At 39.1% G+C, this 22,088-nt stretch overlaps 1 long non-coding RNA gene across 1 annotated transcript in view; it reads left to right on the top strand.

Moving 5' to 3' along the window:
- Positions 1-22,088, top strand: part of LOC102025619 — a 63,906-nt gene that overhangs the window by 14,304 nt on the left and 27,514 nt on the right. Inside the window, exons 2-3 of the long non-coding RNA XR_261894.2 lie at positions 5,047-5,161; positions 5,797-5,845. This is a non-coding gene — a long non-coding RNA (uncharacterized LOC102025619). The remainder of the gene's footprint in view (positions 1-5,046; positions 5,162-5,796; positions 5,846-22,088) is intronic.

Raw genomic sequence — 22,088 nt, 5'->3', positions numbered from 1 at the left:
AATGAATCTTCTGATGAATATAGCACCTTCGTGATTCAATCACTTTCCAAACATGAGACTTTGAGGGGTCATTTTAGATCTAAACCATAACAGAGGCTGAGGGCATAGCTCACTGGTGGATCATATGTTTAGCTTGACCCAGGCCTTGGGTTTGTGCCCAACAGCGCTTGCGCACATGCCCCCCTCCATGTGCACAGGCAGGCATGTGCATACACACACACACACACACACACACACACACACACACACACACACACAGAACCCTAATGAGTGGAAGGAAGAAAGAGTTATTTCCTAATTAACACAAGTGAAAAACCCTAAGTATACAGCAGACCAAATGCAGGAAAAAAATTACAAGTAATAAAATAGGAATTACATTTTATCAGAGAAAAAAACTGTTGTTTGAATACTAAACAATCAGTTGCCTCTGCCATCTGTTTTCCACTGCAGCTACAGGAAGCCTGTTAAAAACTGAGCCACAGGCCCATCTCCTCAGCCTTCTATTCAGATGGTTCCACAAATACAAGTTTAGCCACACATCCAGACATGCTGTTTCTCCTGCAGAATCCTGACCCTTCTTCACTTCCTCCCCCTGGGTTCCATAAATGGGACAGGCCCCATATAATCCCCAGCCTCCTTTCAGAACCTTAGCCAAGAATGACTCACTGCTGGGAGCCCTGAACCCAAACGCAGGCCTAGTCCCAGGGCGGTACCACTCTGTAGATCGCCTACACGAGAAAGGGGGTCTAGGCAAGGCCTTCCAGCCCTCAGGATCGCCAGCTTAATGGACCGACCAGCCCTGGGTGGGAGATGACCTCTACCCTGTGAATCTTTTTTCTTCTTGTAGAATAAGGCCCAGGGCATGGCCCACAGAGGCCTGGAGAACAGAGGGCCTAGTAATGTGCACAGACTGGTCGCTCTGCATTTCTTCGCGAGGTGGGGGTGTCTACCTAAAGCTACGAATGAGAGACCACTAAGGTCGGGGCTTTGCCCAGGTGCCCACAGGAACTATGTGGTCGGGGAAGACACGGGATGAGGCTGCATGTGAGAACCCTCCGCACGCTCTCCTTTCTGCAAGTCCCCGGCAGCGACAGTGTGTCTTCTGCGCCTCCCACTCAAGGTAGCCCGGGGCTGGGAGGGCTGGGAGGGCTGGACAGTGACGGGCAGGGACCTGAAGGCGGGTCTAGCTGCTTTCCCCAGCTCCTTATTCCCGCTCACTTGCCGAGAGCCGCCTATGTCTGTTTTATTCTTTTTTTTTTTAACTGCAAAGAAAATGAAATTATTTTTTAAAAGTTTCAATTCTTACCTACATGTCAAAACAAAATGTTTTCAACCAGGCAAGGTGGTACAACCTGTCATCCTAGCACTCTGAAAGACTGAGGCATGAGAATTGGAATTTTTTAGCCTGACTGGGACAGTTTAGTGATTCAGTGAGACCCTGTCTGAAGATTAAAAAAAAAAATCATTTGGGCATGTAGCTCAGTGCAAAGGCCCTGTGTTCAATCCCCGGTACCACCAGCGCCCCCCTCCCCCGTTTTTTTTTCCTAAGCACAGCTGAGATGGCAAAACAGAACTTTTTAACATATCACACAATTTTGGAGTAGTTCTTTAATGGAGAGCTGACCTCTAGTCATGCTTTCTCTGATTTTAATATATCATTCTGCATTGGTCTTTGATTCAGAATGAATTCAACTTCTTAGTATCGCCAAGTGCCATAAATTGGGTGAGCTTTAAATATGTAATGGCTTTCATTTTAATGATTGCTAGAGCTTTTAGCAGTAAAAGGGGGAGAATGAAAGAGAACTATCACAGATTTCTTGCCTAAAAGGAGTGTTCTGGTAAGATTAAAAGTGGAGACAAGCTAAGCCCTGAGTTATGGATCTGAAGGTCACAGCCAGCATCAGAAAATCACAGCACTAGTGGAAGAAAAGACAAAGTGCTGATGGTAATGCCGTCGAAGGGGCTCACTTGCAAAGGCTGTCCCTTCACCAGAGGGTTGTTTTCTTTTGGGGTGGGAAGTGTACTATGTAAGGAAATTGCAGTCAGACATCCAAGGGGAAAAGTCTTCTGTTTTTAAATTATTAAGTATGCCCAGGAGGCTGAGCCAGGAGCATCACCAGGAGACCTACTCAGTGAGTTCAAGGCCGCCCTGAACTACGTAGTGAGACCCTATCTCCAAAAAAAACCCCCAAATTATGAAGTATGTCATATCTATAAAAACAGGTAGGCCAGTCTTGGTGGCACAGGCCTGTAATCTCAGCACTCAGAGGCTGAAGCAGGAGGATTGGAGGCTGAGGCAGGAGGATTGCTGTGAGTTTGAGGCCAGTCTGGGTTATAGAGTGAGTTCAAGGCCAGCATGAACTGCGTAGTGAAACCCTGTCTCAAAAAAAGATAAAAACAAAGAAACAAACAAAACCAAGTTGGAGTAATGAATGTGCTTAGCCTGAGAAATTAAATACTAATTGCTGCACCCAAATACCCTTCGTCCATCCTATTTCTTGTCCTCTGATTTTGCGATTATCATCCATGCGTGTGTTTATTCTTTTGCTCTATGTGTATGTGTCTATACATGTGTGTGTTTGTATATCTATAAATCTTATGTAGTATTAGAAGCATGTTTTAAGCCCTTATTTAGAAGGTACTATGCTGTACATATCCTGCAGTTTGTTCTTTTTAATACTTTGAAAATATTTGCTTGGTATGCGTGGTTCTGCTTTATTCATTTTTTTAACTATGTAGCATTTCTGTCTCTATTCCATCTATTTAATCATTCTCCTGTTGATTGAATATTTTGAGGGACAGGGAAGAGGACTGTATTATGTCATTTTTAAAGTTAGACTAAGGAATGTTGTTTTGACTTCCAAGGTGCAATGCCCTCGTTTATGCTGTTCCCGGGAAAACCCTTAGCACTTCCCCAGTGACAGCAAAGGAGGTCATGTTTCATTGCACAGACGAGCGAACGTGCTTTGTGTAAAATGCAGAGCAGTGTCTGCTGTAACACAGTGCGCTCAGAAGGGACTCAGTTGCTGCAGCAGAAGCATGGTTTACTCTGCTAAAACCCTCAGATTTTCCAAGTGCTGACACACTGTGGATGGAAACTTGTTGGCGTTAATTCATAGTTTCTTTCTGTGTGTTTGGAATTATCTGCAGTTTGGAGACTTTTATTTGTAAAAGGCAATGTGCCTTTTATGGTAAAGAAAACATTGCTGTTGAATTTTGTCTTGGTTTTATGGAGCATGCAGAGAAAAATGAGGTCTGTGAATCAAGGGGTGTGTGTGTGCATGCATTGAGACAGATAATTGGTGTGAAATAAATATTTGCTTTAATAATAAACTTTTCTCATAACCTATGTACTGTATATTCTTACTTCGTAGTCATTGTTTAAAAAGAAAAATCTCTGATAAATTTGTTATGTTCCTCAATTTCATGCTGTTTTGTTTCATTTGTAGCACCCTTGGTAAGGTTTGATATTTCTACAGAACACACAGTGCAGACCTTCACTTAGGTTGCCCCTCCGAATGATGTGCTGTGTAGTGCGTTAGCTAGAAATGCTGAAGTAGCAAGGGAAACACGGAGAGATGGTATGCTTTCCAGGGACAGTAGCTAAGGAAAGGCAGCACAAGCCAAAATTAAGAGGAAAATGTTACTTAGGCACTCAAGATGTAGTCTGGCCAGATATGCTATTAACAGTATCTCATTCTAATTAAATTAACTGGGACCTGAGCAGTGTGAGCCACTAGATCGTCTATTAAAAAGAGTGATCAGTTTTAAGCGTATTAGAATTAAGGGTCTTGTAAGTGTAATCTTTTGCTTAACACTTGTTTAGAATGAAATATTATCGTTGCCTGTTTTTATTTGATAGATTATAGAGCCTCAAGGATAATAAAAAATCAGCAGCTTGTTCGTTTCTTCCACGGTTCTGAGGGAAAAAGAAAGATCTTTAGTAAAGGAAGAGTTTTAAATTTTTTTTGTGGAAAGGAAGAAAATGATTAAGATAGTTAAGAATGATTTTTGTTTTTTCACTGTTTTTCTTGCTAACCACACAATTATGTGTTACTCATTCCCAGTGTAGATTTGGAGAGAGGAGGAGGTGATATGGGAAAGGGCTTCTATTTTTTTTTTTTTTTTTTCTTGTTTTGGAATGATCTCTAGTTATTTTCACACAGATCCCTTATTCCAGAGAGTTGTGTGGCAAAACAGATTAACTGCATTGATTGATTTTTGGCAATGCTGTGGCTCAGACCCAGGACCCTGTGCATGCTTGATGAATGCCCTATGACTGAGCTGCACCCGAGGTCCCCTCCCCACCGCTTTTAACGCATTGAAGTTTTCTAAGTTCTGTTTGGAACTTCTGTTGTCAAAATCCCCTTTGACAAAAAATAATTTCTATTTCCTCATTGCTTATTATTATTATTATTATTTTTTCTTTTTCCTGTACCGGGAATCGAATTCATGACCTTGCGCTTGCCAGGCAGGCGCTGTGCTACTGAGCTAAATCCCCAGCCCCTATTATTATTTTTTGTTGTTGATTTCAGAAGCACAGAGACAGGATAAAAAAAAAAAATTTCTCCCTTTAAAAATATTTCTAGCCGGGGACATAGCTCAGCGGCGCAAGTGCCTGCCTGGCAAGTGCAAGGTCCAGAGTTGAATTCCTGGTACCAAAAAATAAATAAATAAATGAAAATAAAAGTATTTCTAAAAGCAGTGGTTTATGAATTGTTCAAGATCCTAATTTTTACGTCTTTTTGAGTTTACCATATGGTAATCAAAGATTTACTACTCTTCTGAAGTAACACATATTACAAAGTTTTTCAAAAATCAGTCTAAAAAATCCATCTAAATTTATTCTAGGTTACAATTCATGTTCTTCAAAAAGTACCCTCATGTTGCAAGGGTTGCTGTAATCACTAGCAGCTAAGAATGACATAAACAGATCTTCTGAGACTTTCTTTTCTTGTCTGGCGTTATGTCCTGAGGTACCCATGTGCGCAGGCTCCTGAGGGCCTTTCCTTTTGACATTGATTTTACTCTTTTCTGTCCCTTTAGGTCTTTCTCTACCATTCCTACAGTGGTTGCGAGGTACCGTTTCTTCCTCACTCTGCATGTACCATGCCAGTGACATCTTAGCTGCTAGAGTGTGGAGCTGGCCTGTGGGAGTCAAGTAAGTGCCTTTTTTACTATTTCGCATGGTTTTTGCTTACTTTGCAAAGCCATGTAGAGAAACTTCGTAAGATTAGTTTTTAAAAAGGCACTTGCTTGATCCTTGTGGGCTGGCTCTTTGCTCCAGTCTGCTGTTGAACACCTGGTAGCTAACGTGGGGCTGAATTTTGTGAGGCGACTGTTGGAGGATAGAACATTTTTACTAGGGTAGACATGAAGGGATGATAGATTTGAACTTGGCCCAAGCAGTCGTACTGGTGAACAACCCCTGTCCCATCCCAGAGTAAATGAGAACTGTTAGCTCAGACAGGTTACCCTGGTCTTGTGGAAATTTAACAGGTTATGGAGTACCAAAAATGTGCTAGTCTAATCCAGTAGAGTTACATGAAAACAGAAGAGCTCTTCAAGGAAAACCAATGACTTTGACATTTATCTTACTTGACTTAATTGATGGATACAGTGAGAGTAGTGGTTGACATTTATCAGGTTTGGGCTTTTGCGTTTATTACTGAAGTTGCTAAAACTGGTATTTTACTTTTGCAGGTCATCTTATAAATTTTGCCTATATAAATTAACACATCCCCTGTTATATAATAACAACCATGTAAGGGAGAGTGTTTTCCTGCTCTGTCTTAGGTATTGATGGTGTGACCTGTTCACGCAGGGGAAACTTGAACATTTACAGGTATGTGAAGATCATGATTCATAAGCGTTTTTTTCCCCTGCAAACTAGTTTATGTTGCTGTGAAATTACAATGTGGTTTTATAAAATTTATCTTTCCAGTTGACTTTATTTTCCCCTGTTACTATAAAATAAGGCCGGGAAACTATGGCCTCGATTGCTGCTTGCTTTTATAAATAAATTGCTATAAAAACACAGATCCATTCATTTATATATTGTTCATGGCTGCTCTTGTACTATAAGGAGATAGAGGAGTTGTTATTATAGAGACTATATAGTTCAGAAACCTAAAGTACCTTTTATCTGGCTCTTTAATAAGAAGTTTGTCAATTCTCCTGTACAAGAACCAAAATGCAAATTTTATTTAGCTATAATCTTGCTAGAGCCACAGTTGGTTTCAAATTGGCTTCTAAAGAGAAAAGAGGGGCTGGGGATTTAGCTCAGCGGCAAAAGCGCCTTCCTGGCAAGTGCAAGGTCGTGAGTTCAGTTCCCGGTACCGGAGAAAAACCAAAAAATAAAGAGAAAAGAACAACGCCTAGATCTATGTAAAAATGTTGCTGACTAGCAAATAAATATTTTTACACACACACATACACACACACACAGTGATATCTCGGTTCACGAGTTCAGTTCTTCCCACGATTTTGATCGCAAACCGAACTGGACGAGAACTGAAATCATCAGATTTCTTCATAATGTCAACATAGAACCTGACCACTGAATTTGATCATATATGGTATGATTATTAATCCAAGGAAAAGGGAACAGAAAGCTATGGTGGCAGCAGGATATTATTATTTTTTAGATTTTCTAAGGGTTTTACAAGAAGATTTAACTAGAATATCTGGTACAGCCAAGAAGTGAAAATAAAAGGTCCTCCTGATTCTTTGATATAGTATAGCCTTGTTTAAGGATGAGAGGGCAAACTGTTGTGGAACTGAAGCTAGAGGCTAGGTCTCCTCCTCCTTGTCCAGGGTTCCTTTTATTAGGTTTCATATTGTGTTAGTGGCTGCTTTTTCTCTCAGCGAGCTGAAAGACAGTGCAGTTCTTTTCCTGCAAAGACTTGATGATTTCAACTACAAAGATACAATTGTTGGAATGCTGGCCTTACTTGGAATTTTGGTTGAAGATTACTGGGGAGATTGCTTCTTAGTGAATCACTACAGTGTATACGCAAAAAGGTTAAATTAGATGGAATAAAACAAGTCTGATCCTTGGTCATAATTTTATAGCTAGGGTAAAACTAAAAATCAGCATCGATAGAATGTTTCTCCTTGGAGGCTAGGGATTTAGCTCAGCGGCACGGTGCCTGCCTGGCAAGTGCAAGGTTGTGAGTTCAATTCCTGGGACCGGAAAAAAAAATGAAAAAAAAAAACAAAAAAAAAAAACCAAAAAAGAATGTTTCTCCTGATATATCTTTGTATCCAACCCCATAGGTGAGGGGGGAGCTTTTACTGTGTATCTGGATTGCATTCTCAAGAATTTAGCTACCAAAAAAAAAAAAAAAAAGAATTTAGCAAGTACATTGCAATCTGCAGATTATGTTGCATAGTTTTAAGTCAACATTTAAAAATAAACTTTGTTTTAGAACAATCTTAGGCTTAAGGATAAACGCAAAGATAGTATACAGAGTTCCCAAGTATCCCCTTCCCCTGCCTTTTCTATTATGTGCATATTACATCACTGTGGCATATTGGTTGCAATTAATAAACCAGTGTTGATGTATTTTTATCAGCTAAATCCATACTTTATTTAGATTTCCGAAGTTTCTTTTTTTTGTGGCTATTCTGTTTCTGGATTAAATACTTTTTTGGTTTTTTTTTAGGTTTTGTTCTGAGAGTTGATAAATGAAACTTTATTAGCATGTTCATTAAGGTAGAAGGCATTTATATGATTACCTGAAGGAAAGAATTCTGTAGTTCTGAAGTTCTTGTGTTTCCAAATTTAAAAATATATATATATTTATTTTTGTTGTTGGTACTGAGGATTGAATCCCAGGTCTTTGCACTGAACTACACATCCCTAGCCTTTTTCTTATTTTGCTATGGAGACTTGCTTAGTTGATAAATTGCCCAGGCTCAGCTGGAATTTGCAGTTCTCCTGCCCCAGCCTCCTAGAGTGCTGGGATTACAAATTAGAACTTTGCATCAGGTAAACTTGTACTCTTTTATTAATCAGTTTCCAAGATTCTGATTAAGAATACAGGCTTACCTGATGCAAAGTTTTGACTTGGAACACTTATATTCTGTAACATGTTGAAAAGTCGTGCTTTACCTTGTTAATAATAGTAATGGCTCTTCAATTATTTGTGAATTTTAGCATCAGCAATTCCAGAAATGATGAGGCACACTTCTTACTTCTAAGTGATATTAAGTGTCACAGGCCAGATTGCCAATAAAAATATTCTAAAGTTAATTGCCTTCTTTGGGAACCATGAGCATGACCTATCCTCCTTCAGTATACTTTTGTCTCTGAAAGTACTGGTTTTGGAAGGGAGCACTTTCTAGTGAATCATACGTCATTGTCACCTCAGTATAAATACCCTAAAATATGTCTTTTTAAAAAATTCTTTATTTACTAGTGTCAAACACATGCATGCCCTATGACTCAGCAGTTCCACTGCTAGATGTGTACACAACAGAATTGTGTGTATATAGTCACCAGAACACGGACAAAAATGACTATGGTGGGACTAACAGTCCAAGTTGGAATTCTCCAACTGCCTATCAATATTTGAAATGAGTAAATTTTGACACAGTTACAAGGAATATTAAAAATGGCTAGAATGAAAAAACTACAATTACATATAAAAATTTGTGATTTTCACAAATACAATGTTGAACAGAAGCCAGATATTAATCATGCTTGGTCTGATTTTATTTACATAAGTTTAAAAAAACGGATAAAATTAACTGATATCAGAAGTCAGGAGATTGATTTTCCTTGTGGACATTAGGCGAATTGTTTGGAACAGGATATGAAGGGGCTTATGGGATGCTAATTTTTTTTCCTGGTTTAGGTACTGATTACATGGGTGTGTTTGCCTTGTAAAGAACAAGCATATATACTTTTCATGTGAGTGTTATTCAAGGAAAAAAGTATACAAAAATGCTAATAGAATTCACAATTAAAAAACAAAATTTCACTGCAGGCACTTAAGGGATATGGGGAGAATAAGCTGAATGAGTTAACCTTGTGTATTAGAAAAATGGAGTCCATTACAGGGCTATGAAGGATGCCATTGTGTTACTGGAGCATTACAGTCCCATTTACATTGTAAGATGAATAGAGTAGGTGGCATTAGTGGCTTCTTTTTATTGTCCCCAGGTTTTGGGGCTGCTTCAGAAGAGGATATCTTTTCTTCTTGGTCTCTGTTAAGCAGCGTCACCAAGTCAGAATGTGTGTTCATTCTTATGATGGCAAAGACTGATACATGGTTGCGGGGTGGGTGTATGGAGTGTGTTAATGTGTGGTGGTGCGTTCTCCTTCCTACTGATATTTTGTTATGCAGTGTGTATGCTTCAGTTTCACCTCTCTGCTTACCTCACGTGCTCTTTTGGCTTTCAAAGCATCACTTCCCACCTAACCCAAATGTAGAGTCCTTTTCCCAAATGGAGACCTTTTGTGACCTTCTTACAGGTACCTTTGGTCTCCCCAGTTATTTGTGTTAAAATTAATTTTGACTTTTCCCTTTTCTATGTAGTCCTTTCCTACCACCTTTTTTTAAAAAATTGTGATAAAATACACACAGCATAAACTTTGCCATCTTAACTTTTTTTTATCTTAACTATTTATTAAATGTACAGTTCATTATCTTACCTTTTTATTTAATAGCTAAATCCTAGTTGGAGTCTCCTTTCTTATCTTGCTTGCCTTGCATTTTACATTCCTATTATCAACGCTCTCCCCTTGTTTTGATTCTTACAGTGTGCCTGGCTGTTCGCTTAAATAGAGTTTTAACTTTCATTGTTTTCTCTGCAGTCAGTTCCCTCTCCTTGTACATCGTTCTGCCAGGTTTGTCTACATCGGGGCTAAGGACGTGGCTCAGTGGCAGAGTACTTGCCTGGCATGACAAGGCTCTGGGATCAACCTGTAGGATCACAAAAATAAAAACGAAGAAAATAAAACCTTATTATCACATTCTTAACACAAAGGTTCACTACTAACTATAGAATTTAATGCACATTGAACTGATATTTAAGTCCTTCTAAAATTGAATTCCAATTTATTTTTTCTTCCTTAATGATTTTTTTGGGGGGTACTGGGAGTTAAACTCAGGACCTTGAGTTTTCCAGGCAGGCACTGTGCCACTGATCCATATCCCCAGCTCAGTGACAATGTTTTTGATAACCAGTGACTGCTTACTATCTTCCAGGTTCCGTGTAGTAATGTATGGCATTATTTAGTTTTTTCTGAACAGTCTTTTAAACAGACTGAGGAATCAGAGTCAGGAACGTTCTAAATAACTTACCCAGACTAGTAAGTGATGGGTGGAATTAGGAGTTTAATATATCTCTGCGTACTCCATGCTCTTAGATTGCTGCAGACAGAATCCAGGGGCTCCTGCAGGCGAGGCAATAGCTCTGCCTCTGAAGAGCATCTCCAGCTTATGCCCCCACCCCCAGGCTGGTCTTGAACTTGAGACCCTCCTGCCTCAGACTCCCATGTAGCTGGGGTTATAGGTTCATATAACAGTTCTTGGCTTCTCCTCATGCTTTTGAATACCTTGAATAGGGTACTTCCAAACTACCATGTGCCCTCCCACTGTTACCTGAATTTTTTCACTTCATAGATCCTCTCCTTAGCAGGCCCTTACTTATTTCTTTCATCCTCCTTATAGTCTCCCTCTATGAAGACCCTTCTGGTCAGTGATTTCTCTCCTCTTTTCCCCAGTTCCCAGAATACTCAGCCCTAGCTCATGATTTCATTTTTTTTTATTTTTTTATTTTTTGGTTTTTTTCCGGTACTGGGGATCGAACTCACGACCTTGCGCTTGCCGGGCAGGCGCTGTGCCGCTGAGCTAAATCCCCAGTGCCCCCTAGCTCATGATTTTGACTGCCTTGAATATGTATCTTTTTGTTTGTTTTTTAAGGAACAATTTCAGTTAGATTTTAAACACTGAAGGAAGAACTTGGTTCATAGACTTTCTTTTTGCATCCCCTTCAGGGCCTTATATATAATAAGTGTTCAATAAATGCACGTGTTGGATCAATTGAAATGATAATAGAACCCTTCATAGCTGAAGATACATAAGGTGCATCTAAGACTTTTTCTTGGTCTTTTGAGTTTCTTGAAGTACTTTGTAAGTCCAACTAGCAGTCTTATTTTAGAACCAGGAATAGATCATGCGGTTAGGATTATATATTATTGTTGTTGTTCTTGTTATTATTTTGAGATGGGGGCAACTGTGGACTCAAGCAGTCTTCCTGCCTTAGCCTCCTGAGAAGCTGTACTACAGGCTTGCACTACCAGATCTGGCTAGATTTAGACATTGTTTAAAGCTCAGTAACTATTGCCAGGTAAGGACTCCAATCAGACCAGCTCTTTATATCCAGAGACCAGTTTAGTTAGATTGTATTAACAGCTTCCTGCCTCAGGCTCCCTCTTTTTGTCTGTCCTTCCTGATGACAGAACTCGGCAGTGGGATGGGTGACATCAACCCGAGACTCTTCTCTGCTTAGCTTCTGATCTCACTCAGAGGAAGACAAGAGGCTTCAAGTGGCCTATAGGTAGTCATGATAACCCAGGCCTGCAGTGAAGGGAAGGCCTTTCATTGGTAGCGTGTGCCTCTTTTCCTGGTGTGATTACTCCCACGCTGTCTGACTCAGAGTTCTAGAATGTACGACAGTCTGCTCTCCCCTGTGGAACATTCGGCTCTCCTGATCCCCAGCTGTGCACCTCTCCCGCTTGCCTGCTCTGTCCTTGCCATAGTGACCTCTGTGCTGTTCCTCAGACATAGTGACATGCACCTGCTTATGGCATCTTTGCATTTGCAATTTTCTTTGATTAAAGAAACACATGCAGGTTTGCCTGTTTCCTGTCTCCCTCAAGTCTGCTCAAATACTGTATTCTCTGTAAGATCTTCCATGATGTTTCTGAATAAAGTTTTTATTTTATTGGTTGTTCCAAGATGACTTCTAATATACTCTACAGGATTTTCGCATCTGTCTGCTGTCTTGCTGGAGTGATGTATTACTGCTCTTTCTAGGCAGTGTTGTCTGTGGGTGGGGATAATGGCTAAATTTGCTGTTGAGACTAAAAAGAAGCATTTTAATTTCATTGAAATGAGAATATCTCTCATACATACAAGCAAATCAGTTTGGGCCTGTTGTTAGTAATTGCAACTTTAAATTTCTTTCTTCTTCTTCTTTTTCATCTTTTTTGCCATGCTGGGGATGGAACCCAAGGCCTTGTGCATGCTAGGCAAGTAGTCTACTACTGAACTGCATCTCCAGCCTACAACTTTAAACTCCTGTTGACTTAATCTCCTTATGAGGAACTCAGCGATATTATGATTAAGTATATATTTGGTAATGTGAAAATAATAAAGTGGAATTTGTGCATTTTGTCAAACATCAAAATGAGTTTATGGGACATCTTTCTGTATATATACATATATATATATTTTTTTATTTTATTTTATTTTATTTTATTTTGTATTTTTTGAGATAGGGTTTAACTATGCAGTTCAGGCTGGCCTTGAACTCAGTTTGTAGCCCACACTGGCCTTGAACTCACAGTGATCCTCCTGCTTCAGTCTCCCTAGTGTATAAATACTAAAATATATAGACTCTAATATAGCATACTGACTTATTATAATTAAAAAGACATGTTTTATGAATCCATTGCTGTCCTTTTTTTTTTTTTTTCTATTTCTATTTTATTAAGAAAGTTTCAGCTTTCACTTTACTTGGGGTAAGTACTACAGTGTTGTAGTAAGACTGAGCGTCCTTATTGGCAGTCCCCTTTCCTTCCTGCCTTCTTCCCTCCCCGTCTCCCTTTCTCTTTCTCTTCTTTAGACTTAACTGTGTAAACCCAAACTGTAACCAGAGTTGAAAACATGACAGAGTTATTTTTAAAGAAATTAATTTTTCAAGGGTAACCATACTAAATCATTTTTGGTTTTGGGTTTAATTAAGAAATAGAGAAAAAGGTTTTATTTTTTCTTTTTGGTGGTGCTGGGGATTAAAACCAGGGCCTCACACAGGGTAAAGCGAGCACGAGCACTGTCACTGAGCCGTAAGCCTAGTCCAGCCTGTTTCTTTTTTAAGAGAGCTTGTTACTGTTACTTCCTTGGGTGACATTTTAACTAAAATTTATGTTCTGTCCTAAAGCTATTGAACACTGGAGAAAAGGACCTTTCCTTTATCCAAATTTAATTTGTTTTGTTACTTTTGTTTCTAGAAAACATTTATTTTCCCTAAATTTTTTTCTCTTTTGGTAACCAGGGTTTTAAAACTCATCAGATACATTTGTCAGAGAGAACAAAGATAAACTTAGTTTTCTTTTCATGTATAGTATACTACTGTTCTTTTTTTTCCCCTCTAAAATACTCAGGATGTTTGTTTGTTTGTTTATTTATTTCCTGGATATGAACCCAGAGCCTTGGCACCAAATGACATCTGTAGCCCTTTTTATTTTACCCAGTGTCTCATTAAGTTGTCCCCGCTAACCTTGAACTTTTGATCTCTTGACCTCAGCCTCCCCAGCTGCTGGGATAATAGGCTTCATCTTCCCTTCTTTTTTAGACAGTCTTGCTAATTTTGCCTAGTCTGGTCTCAAGCTCCTGGGCTCAAGACCTCCCCAGCCTTAGCCTCCAGAGTTCTGAGACTGCAGACATGTGCCACCATACTTGGCCATCCATTTTCAAAAGGTTTTTTTTCTAGTATAAAAAATTTTACTTTCATAGAAAAGTTGAGTTATAGAGGAAAGTGAGAAGAAAAATACTATTCAGAGATAGTCATTGTTGACGTTTTTATATATTTCCTTCTAGACCTCTTTTTATGGAGTTTCAGTTTTTGATAAAAGAATAGTTCATCTTAATACTGCTATAAAACCGTGTAACTGTATTTTGCTTCCTTTGCTTAGCAATGTCCAAGACTCAGCAAACGTAATATATGCATGATGACAGCATAATATCCCAAGGTTTAAGTGTTGAGTGTTATGGCTCTATCAGTGTTGGTGTTTGCAACATTTCAAAATAGATTTTGTGGGGTTGGGTATGTAGCCTAGTGGTAGAACACATACTTAGCATGTATAAGGCCCTGAGTTCAGTCTCCAGCACGAAAAACCAAACACAAAACAAAATCGATTGGGTGACATAGCTGAGAGTGATAAAACAGACATTCTTTCCCCATATTTGCCTGATCCCTTGTATTGTGTTACTGGTAAGTAGAATTGGTTCCTGCAAGCACAAATTACAGTATAGGTATTCGGAGCCTCTTTAACAGTCCAGGTGCTTGAGATGCCATCCTCAAAACTCTTCCATTTTAATGAAAACTATTGGAGTCTTCTAAGACTGTATTAGAAATCCTATCTATTGCCTATTGATTTAGTAACCAAGACTATTAAGAAATAAGCTTTCATATAGGTGTGTGACTAGCATCCTCAATTAAAAAAAAAAATTTGAACATCTTGAATTTAAAAATCTGAGATCCTAAATGCTACAAAATGTGAAACTTGTTTTTGTTTTTGTTTTTGAGACAGGCTCTCGTTATGTAGTTCAGGCTGCCCTTGAACTCACGACAATCCTCCTGCGTCATCCTCCCAAGTGCTAGGATTACAGGCATCTGCCACCACCCCCAGAAAAATGTGAAGCTCTTTGAGCACTGACACGATGCCACAGTGGAAAATTCCACACCTGACTTACTGTGAAGAACTAGTCCCAGAACAAGTGCATCAAAGATACTGTGTAAAATTGAGTTACATTTGTGTTGAGTTCCTGTCCCCCCACCAGTGCCATCCAGATGGTCTCCCAAAACTGTGACGTAGTTGCCACCAGCATCATTGCTGCTGATGAGGAAATAGAGCCCAGTGGGGTCTCTGTTATGGGCCCTCTGGACAGGAGCGACAGCAGGAGCTGAGGACCCTCGTGATGTCTGGTGACAAAGGAATTTCTGCCTACCTGAGTCAGACAGCCTTTTCAAATGGGCAGGACCTTCATGGAGCAGGTGGCACAGCCAGTATTTGAAGGCCTGGGAACAATCTCTCCCTGGAGTTCCCTGTGGCTTCTCTTACACTAAGCACATGGTGATACTGATGACCCTCCCACAGTGCTCCCACCCCAGCAGGGACAGCCAGGGTGATGTGTACACAGATGCCTGAGGGACAAGTGCCCATGATGGCAGGGCCATCTCTCTCCGTCAGAGCCTTTTAGGAGAGCCTGTCATAACCAGCCCTTTGAACACATGTTGCTGATCTCTGGAAAAACTCACAGCTTTTGGGTACCTGCAAGAAAGCTGTTCAAAGCAGGTCTGAAGCTAAGAGCCCCTGCTCTGGGCTGTCCAGCTTCTCCTTGTGCTCTTTTATTTTATTTTATTATTATTTTATTTTATTAAGTGGCCTATTCTATCCTAGATTTTTATATAAGACTCTTATCTTGAGCTGTGATATTTTATTTTGTTTCTTATTTATTTATTGACTTTTTTTTGAGACAGGGTCTCACTGTGTGTAGTCCATGCTGGTTTTGAAGTCAATAATCCTCCTGCCTCAGCTTGCTAAGTGCTGGGGTTATATGCACACGCCACCATCCCTGGCAGTTTTTGTTTTTAAAAATTAAATCTCTGATCCTTTTTGGTATGCCAAATAAATACATTTTGTGGGTTTTTTTGTGAAAAAATGTATAAAATTATTTTCAGGGTATATTAGGTATGTATGGAACATAAATGCATTTGTATTTAGACTTGAATCCCATCCCCAGAGTCTCATTATATATATGTAAATGTTCCAAACACCTAAAATTCCAAAATCTGAAACATTTCTGATCCCAAGCATTTTGGATAAGAAATACTCACCTTGTACTAAAAAAAAAAAAAATCCATTTCCTTCTGCTATGTTTGTTCCCAATTTTTTGCTACTGCTTGCATTACTAGTGTGAATAACGTTGTATACCCATCATTGCTCAGGAATGAATTTATAGAATGTGTTCCTAAAGGAGGGCATGAAAATCATTATGTACTTACATCTTTGCCAACACTATGTTTTGTCAAACTTTTGAATCTACAGCTGATGAGAATATGATATCGCAATATAAATTAAATTTATATTTCTCATTAAGAGTGAAGTTGAGCATTGTTTTTATTTTCAGTGCCAAGAATCAAACCTAGGGCCTTGCACGTGCTAGGCAAGCACTGAGCTGCATCCCCAGTACCATCTTTTTGAAGTACTTTTTTTTTCTGTTTTTTTCCCTTAAGTCAGGTTTTATTGGTACATTTTAGATATATATAATGATTTCATTCATCATGGAGAATTTGTACGTGTACATGATATAACTTGATTTTTTTTTTTTTTTTTTTTTGAGACAAGGTTTCACTGTACAGCTTAGGCTGGCCGTGAACTTACTTTGTAGCTCAGGCTAGCCTGTACTCACATTGATCCTCCTGCCTCAAATACCCGAGTGCTGGGATTAGAGACTTGCACCACCATGCCTGCCTCTATTTTCTTTTGCTATGAACTAAAACTCATGTTCCTTAACTCTTCTGGAAATGGCCATCTTTTTCTTTTGATTTATTGGAGCTCTTTTATGCAAGGAAAACTAAAACTTTGTCATCTGAGTTGCAATTTTTTAAGTTTTTCAGTCCCTGAAGTTTGCATGTACATATTCAATTCTTAGGTGCTAGTTTTAAAAGCTGTGTTACATGTGGAAGTAGGGAACTACCTGTAAGTGTTGCTAACTGAACTCAATGATATTAATCCTAAAAATATCTGAAGCAAGCTTTGGGCTGGTTAGGTTAGATTCATTTCTTCTTGTGGAGAAACAAATTTCAGCTAAACATCTGGAAGATTTTTCCTTTATTAGATCAACTTTAAAATAGAGCATCAGTGGACCCCTCCTCCCCCTTTTTTAACTGAATCTGTTATTGGAAAAGGAGATAGCAAACCTTTTCCCAGGTCACTGGACAAAATAGGCACTATTCAATGATGTTGAATAAATGATCTCTACATCATTTAGAAGGTTGGATTAGCTGTTTTCTAAGAACTGTTTTATTTTCATGATTTTCTTTAAAGGTATTAATTTCTGTATCTGCACACTGAGTTTTATATAATTGATTTATGTGGTTACATTGTTTATAGTTTTATAAACTGGGTCATATTATGAATTGTTTTCTGGGTCATGTTCTTCAGCTTCCTCTAAGCTGAAGAATAGCACTCTAAGTCATTAGTTCAGTGGCTGTCATACACCATTGCATATGCCATTATGTCATGAAACAGCTTTACCTTTTAGCTGACCCCTTACTGATTCATTTGCTTCCAGTTTTTTGTGTTAACATTGTCATAAGTACCTTGTACATATCCTTACATACTGGTGCATTTATTTTATGATATAGACATGGGATTGCTGGTTTAAAGGACAAACACACATGCATATTTAATAATTATTGCCAGATTGCTTTCCAAAATCAACTTTAAGAGTCTTTCTAAAATTCTTTTGTTTCATGTAATACCATAAAATAAAATTATGTGGTCTTTTTATAATTGTTATGTTTCCTGAATCTTAAGAGAATCTGTCTAAAGCATTCTATTATAAAATTAATCATTTTTTTTTTTTTTTTAAGACAGTGTCTCACTATGTAGTTCAGATTGGCCTTGAACTCACCATGTAGCCCAGATGGGCCTTGAACTCAACTATGTAGCCTCGGCTAGCCTCAAACTCACAACAATCCTCCTGCCTCAGCCTCCCAGATGCTGGGATTACAGGGGTGCACCACCACACCCAGCTGTCTGTGTTTGGAGTGACTGTAATTTTAATACAAAATAAAATGAACTTCTTTTGTCAAAGCTCTAGTTTACATCCTTAGAACCAATGTTTTAATGTTCTAATAGAATATATGTAGTAGGTAAATGGAGTAGGGAGAAATTCTAAAATCCAATTTTGAAGATGAGTTTTGGGAAATAAGAATCATTTTGATAATAGATGTTTTTTAAAATTAGGTACTCACTTGGTTGAAAGAGGGTTAATTATAAGAATCTCTTTCCCTAGTAGTCTTTTAGCTTGAACAGATAAATATAGAGCACCAGTGTTCAGAGAGGGAACTCCGTAAAAAAAATGTGTGGGTAGCTGTTGTAGTTTTACACAGCAGATAACATCTAGAATAAAGAACAGATGAAAATACTCATTGAGGATTAGTGTTCTTGAAACATCATTAAATAGAGCATTCTCCAAGCCTAGCATTCAGAGTCATTCATAAGCTTGCTCATTTTGCCTGTGTGGTATTTCCCGGTGGGTTCCACACAATTTTCCTTAATCTCACATTTTGGGGCTGGGGATTTAGCTCAGCGGCAAAAGCGCCTGCCTGGCAAGCGCAAGGTCGAGAGTTCGGTTCCTGGTACCGGAGAAAAACGAAAAAAAAAAAGTACCATATCTTAATCTCACATTTTCCTGTGTTTGTCAGACTTCTTCCTAGTGCCCTGTTTTTGTTTCAATGCTTTGGAAGACACACATGTCCCTTTCTGCATCGCCGATTGCAGATCCCTGATGTCTTTTTTGGTGTTCCACATAAGTGATACCTTCTTCATAAAGCTCCTTTGACGTCTTGGTCTACCTAGATCCTTTGTAGCGTTTAACTCCTGCAACATTGGTCTTTTGAATTTCTTCCAGCTAGTTCCTGGGTATATCTTTGCATAATAGTAAAAGGCTTTTTTGTTTTTCTTGAGTGTCTCTTATATGAAGTGCTGTTCTAAATAGTTGAATGAGTAAGACATACAATGACCCTGTCCTCACGGAATGTGTGTTCTCATGGGGAGAGACAGTGAATAAATGAAATAATTAACAGGAAAATATCTTATAGTAAAAACCTGATGAAAAAATTTACAAAGAATGAATCAGAGTTCTTAGTTGTGAATGGCAGGGACTACTGTAGTTAGTGTAAGCAGAAAAAAAATCTTTTACAGGTGTTAGGTTGAATCTTCAGGGAAGCCAGCGAATCAGTCTTGAAGTCTGCTTAGCCAGAAACAATGCCCAGGACCAAATCATTAAAGATTCAACTCCTTCTGCCACTGGGAACAGATATTAAAACCTGTTCTGCAGTTGCTGAGGATGAGATGCACCTGCTGGGATCTCTGCCATTCCAATTTTTCAAAGAAAGCTGATATCACTCTGAAACATTGTTTCAGCATGGATTCCACTTAGTGTCTCCATTGCATAGTTTGTTTCCTAATTGAAATAGCATGTGGATATGTTTGATTGACAGAACATAGGCCACATACCTGCTGTTGCTTTCCGGAGAGGCTGGAAAGTGAATTTTTGACTTCTATTTCAGGGAGACAAGCTTTTCAGATGAGAAATTCCCCAAACAAAGAAGGCCATGTAAAGGCACTGAATAGTTAAAAACCACAGGAGATTTGATATGGTGGTGACACAGACTTGAAGTTAGACTTGAGTAGTCAGACATAGCCTCTCTAAGGACGTGATGCTCAAACGACACACGATGAGAAGAAATTCAAGGAAGGGTGTTGCCAAAGAGTATTTCAGTAGAGGGAACAAGCGAGAAGCCCCTGGTTTGGAATTGGGGCGAGTCATAGGTAGCTGTATGAGCTAGGCCTGTTGGAGGAAGAGGAGGTTGGCTAAAGGGGTTGGGGAGGGTACAGGCAACAGGAAGTGTAGGCAGGCACTGCGCTACTGAGCTAAATCCTTGGCCCCAGCAGTATAGTTTCTGAATTTAACTCTAGCCTTGGGTGTGAACTCTGATTAGCCAAGGTGGTGGTTTTGAGACTGCTGGACACAAACTATTAAAAGGTCATAGAATCAATTTAGTATAGCGGCAGCCAACACATTATAAAATAATCTAGAGAAAGCCAGAGTACATTGTGCATATGAAGATACCTTGTTTCTTAGAATGTTTGTTTCACTTGCCTGTGTATGTGTGCTCTTGTACAATACAGATGTACACTGCATAATTACCAACTCCGTATACAGCGGTTGTCCCATAAGATTATAGTGACATTGTAGCTGTCTTAATTTGTGTAATTACACTCTGTGTTGTTCGCACAATGATGAAATCACCTAACTGCACTTCTCCCGACCTATTCCCATTGTTAGGCAACTGTTTATTCCTTATTGTGGCTTTTACTTGAAAAAGGAAGTCTTAGGTTAAACTAATCATGGTAATTCCATTCTTGCCAATGATTGATTCAGGAAGCCAAGGGGAAGGCATGGAGTTTCCTTAGTGTAGTTACTGATTCTTTAATGGGCATTTGATCTAAATTGACCCAGTCAACTGAAGCAAAAGCTGTTGGGTAAGTGAACCCCCGTTCTTCTGCCTCCTGTGTACAGAGAAGCTTGCGAAGCCATTACCACTGGCTGCCGTCTTAAACCACAAAAGGAAACAGCTGATGATATTAACCATCAGTGTAAGCTGGGCAATCCAGGAGGCAGTTTGGAACGGTGGATCTACCCACATGAAAGCCTACTCCTGCCTGTGGTCTTCTGGAGATAATACATTTCCAAAGTGCTTAAACCATGTCTGAGTTTGTCATTCTATTTGTAGCTGAAATGGTACTGACTGATGAGTAGACGTGAGCGTAGTCATGTTTTAAAATACTAATTGCTGCGACTTAAGGATGAAAATTATACTGAGCCCCATTTCTCATCCAGTAATTAGAGTTGGGAATGATTTACTACGGGTCTCACAAAACACCTTCATTTGAATGTAATATTTAATATTTATAGAATTTGCTACTTTATGAATCCTAAGTATTTTGCATGTAAAAAAATCTCGTTATTTAAAGGCTCTATTAGCCAGGCAAGTTTTGTTTTTATTTAGCGGTTCTGAGATTTTACCTTTACAACTTCCTTTTCATCTCTTCTCAGGGATGCTTTCGTTTTCTGAACTAAAAGAATAGCTATGATTTCCTCTTACAGTATATTTGCCTGAACTTTTCTGCAAGGTATCCAGAAGGGAAAATTCATTTGCCCCATTCTTTTAGAGTGCCCCGCTCTGAAATAATTAAGGATATAAAGACAACAACCAGTGAGAAAATAAAAATCACTCCAGTGTTTAGACCTAGCACTTTTAACTCTTAAGCATTCTTGTTAGTAAGTACCGAGGAATGGATACTGAAAAGCTGTGGCTGTCCCTAACTTTACTGTTAAAGGATAGCTCTCTCACACACCCTGTCTCTCTTTTCTGTCTCTCTCACACACACTTTATTGTGGGACAATTGACATAGTATAACTTTCGCTTTTGTAAAGTATACAACTCAATAGTTTTAAAAATATTGACATGGTGCCGGGTGTGGTGTCACACACCTGTAATCCCAGCACTCGGGAGGCTGAGGCAAGAGGATCATTGTGAGTTTGAGGCCAGCCTGGCCTACAAAGTGAGCCCAAGGCCAACCTGAACTGCATAGCGAGAACCTGTCTCAAAAAGGAAAAAAAATATTGACAGGCAGAGCGTGGTGGTGCATGCCTGTAACCCCAGCCATCTGGAAGGGTGAGGCAAGAGGATTCCAAGTTTGAGCCAAGCTAGGCAACTTAGTGACTTAGTGGGCTCTGACTCAAAGTAAAGAGTAAAGGGCTAGGGATGTAGCTCAGTGTGAAGGCCCTGGGTTTAATCCCTAATAGTGTGTAGGGAATGAAAGTTCTACAATCACCACAATTATTTCATTCCAGAACATTCTCATCACCACAAAAGAAACACCCATGCCCGAAAACAGCCACTCCCCACTACCTCCTATCCAGTCCCCAGCAATAACTAACTTTTCTTATTTCTATGGACTTTTCTTTTCTGGACTTCTCATTTGAATGGTGGTCATATAATACGTGGCCTTTTGTTACTGGCTTCATTCATTTATCAGTGTTCTTTGGGTTCACTTATTGTGGAAAAAATTTTAGCATTTCATTCTTATTTATTGCTAAATAATATTTCATTGTATGGATATACGTATATGCATAGTTTGTTATCCATTCATCAATTGCTAGACATTTGTGGTGTGTTATGGTTTATGTCTGTGTGTCCCCTCCAAAGCCTCATGTGACCATGGGGCAGGCTATTAGAGTTGAATAATTGTGGGTGTGAGAGCTACACCC

The sequence above is a fragment of the Chinchilla lanigera genome, unplaced genomic scaffold, assembly GCF_000276665.1.
Source record: "Chinchilla lanigera isolate Chin_1 unplaced genomic scaffold, ChiLan1.0 scaffold00036, whole genome shotgun sequence".
NCBI classification, from domain to species: Eukaryota; Metazoa; Chordata; class Mammalia; order Rodentia; family Chinchillidae; genus Chinchilla; species Chinchilla lanigera.
The sequence above is the reverse complement of the archived record's forward strand: the minus strand, read 5'-3'. Positions and strand labels throughout refer to the sequence as shown.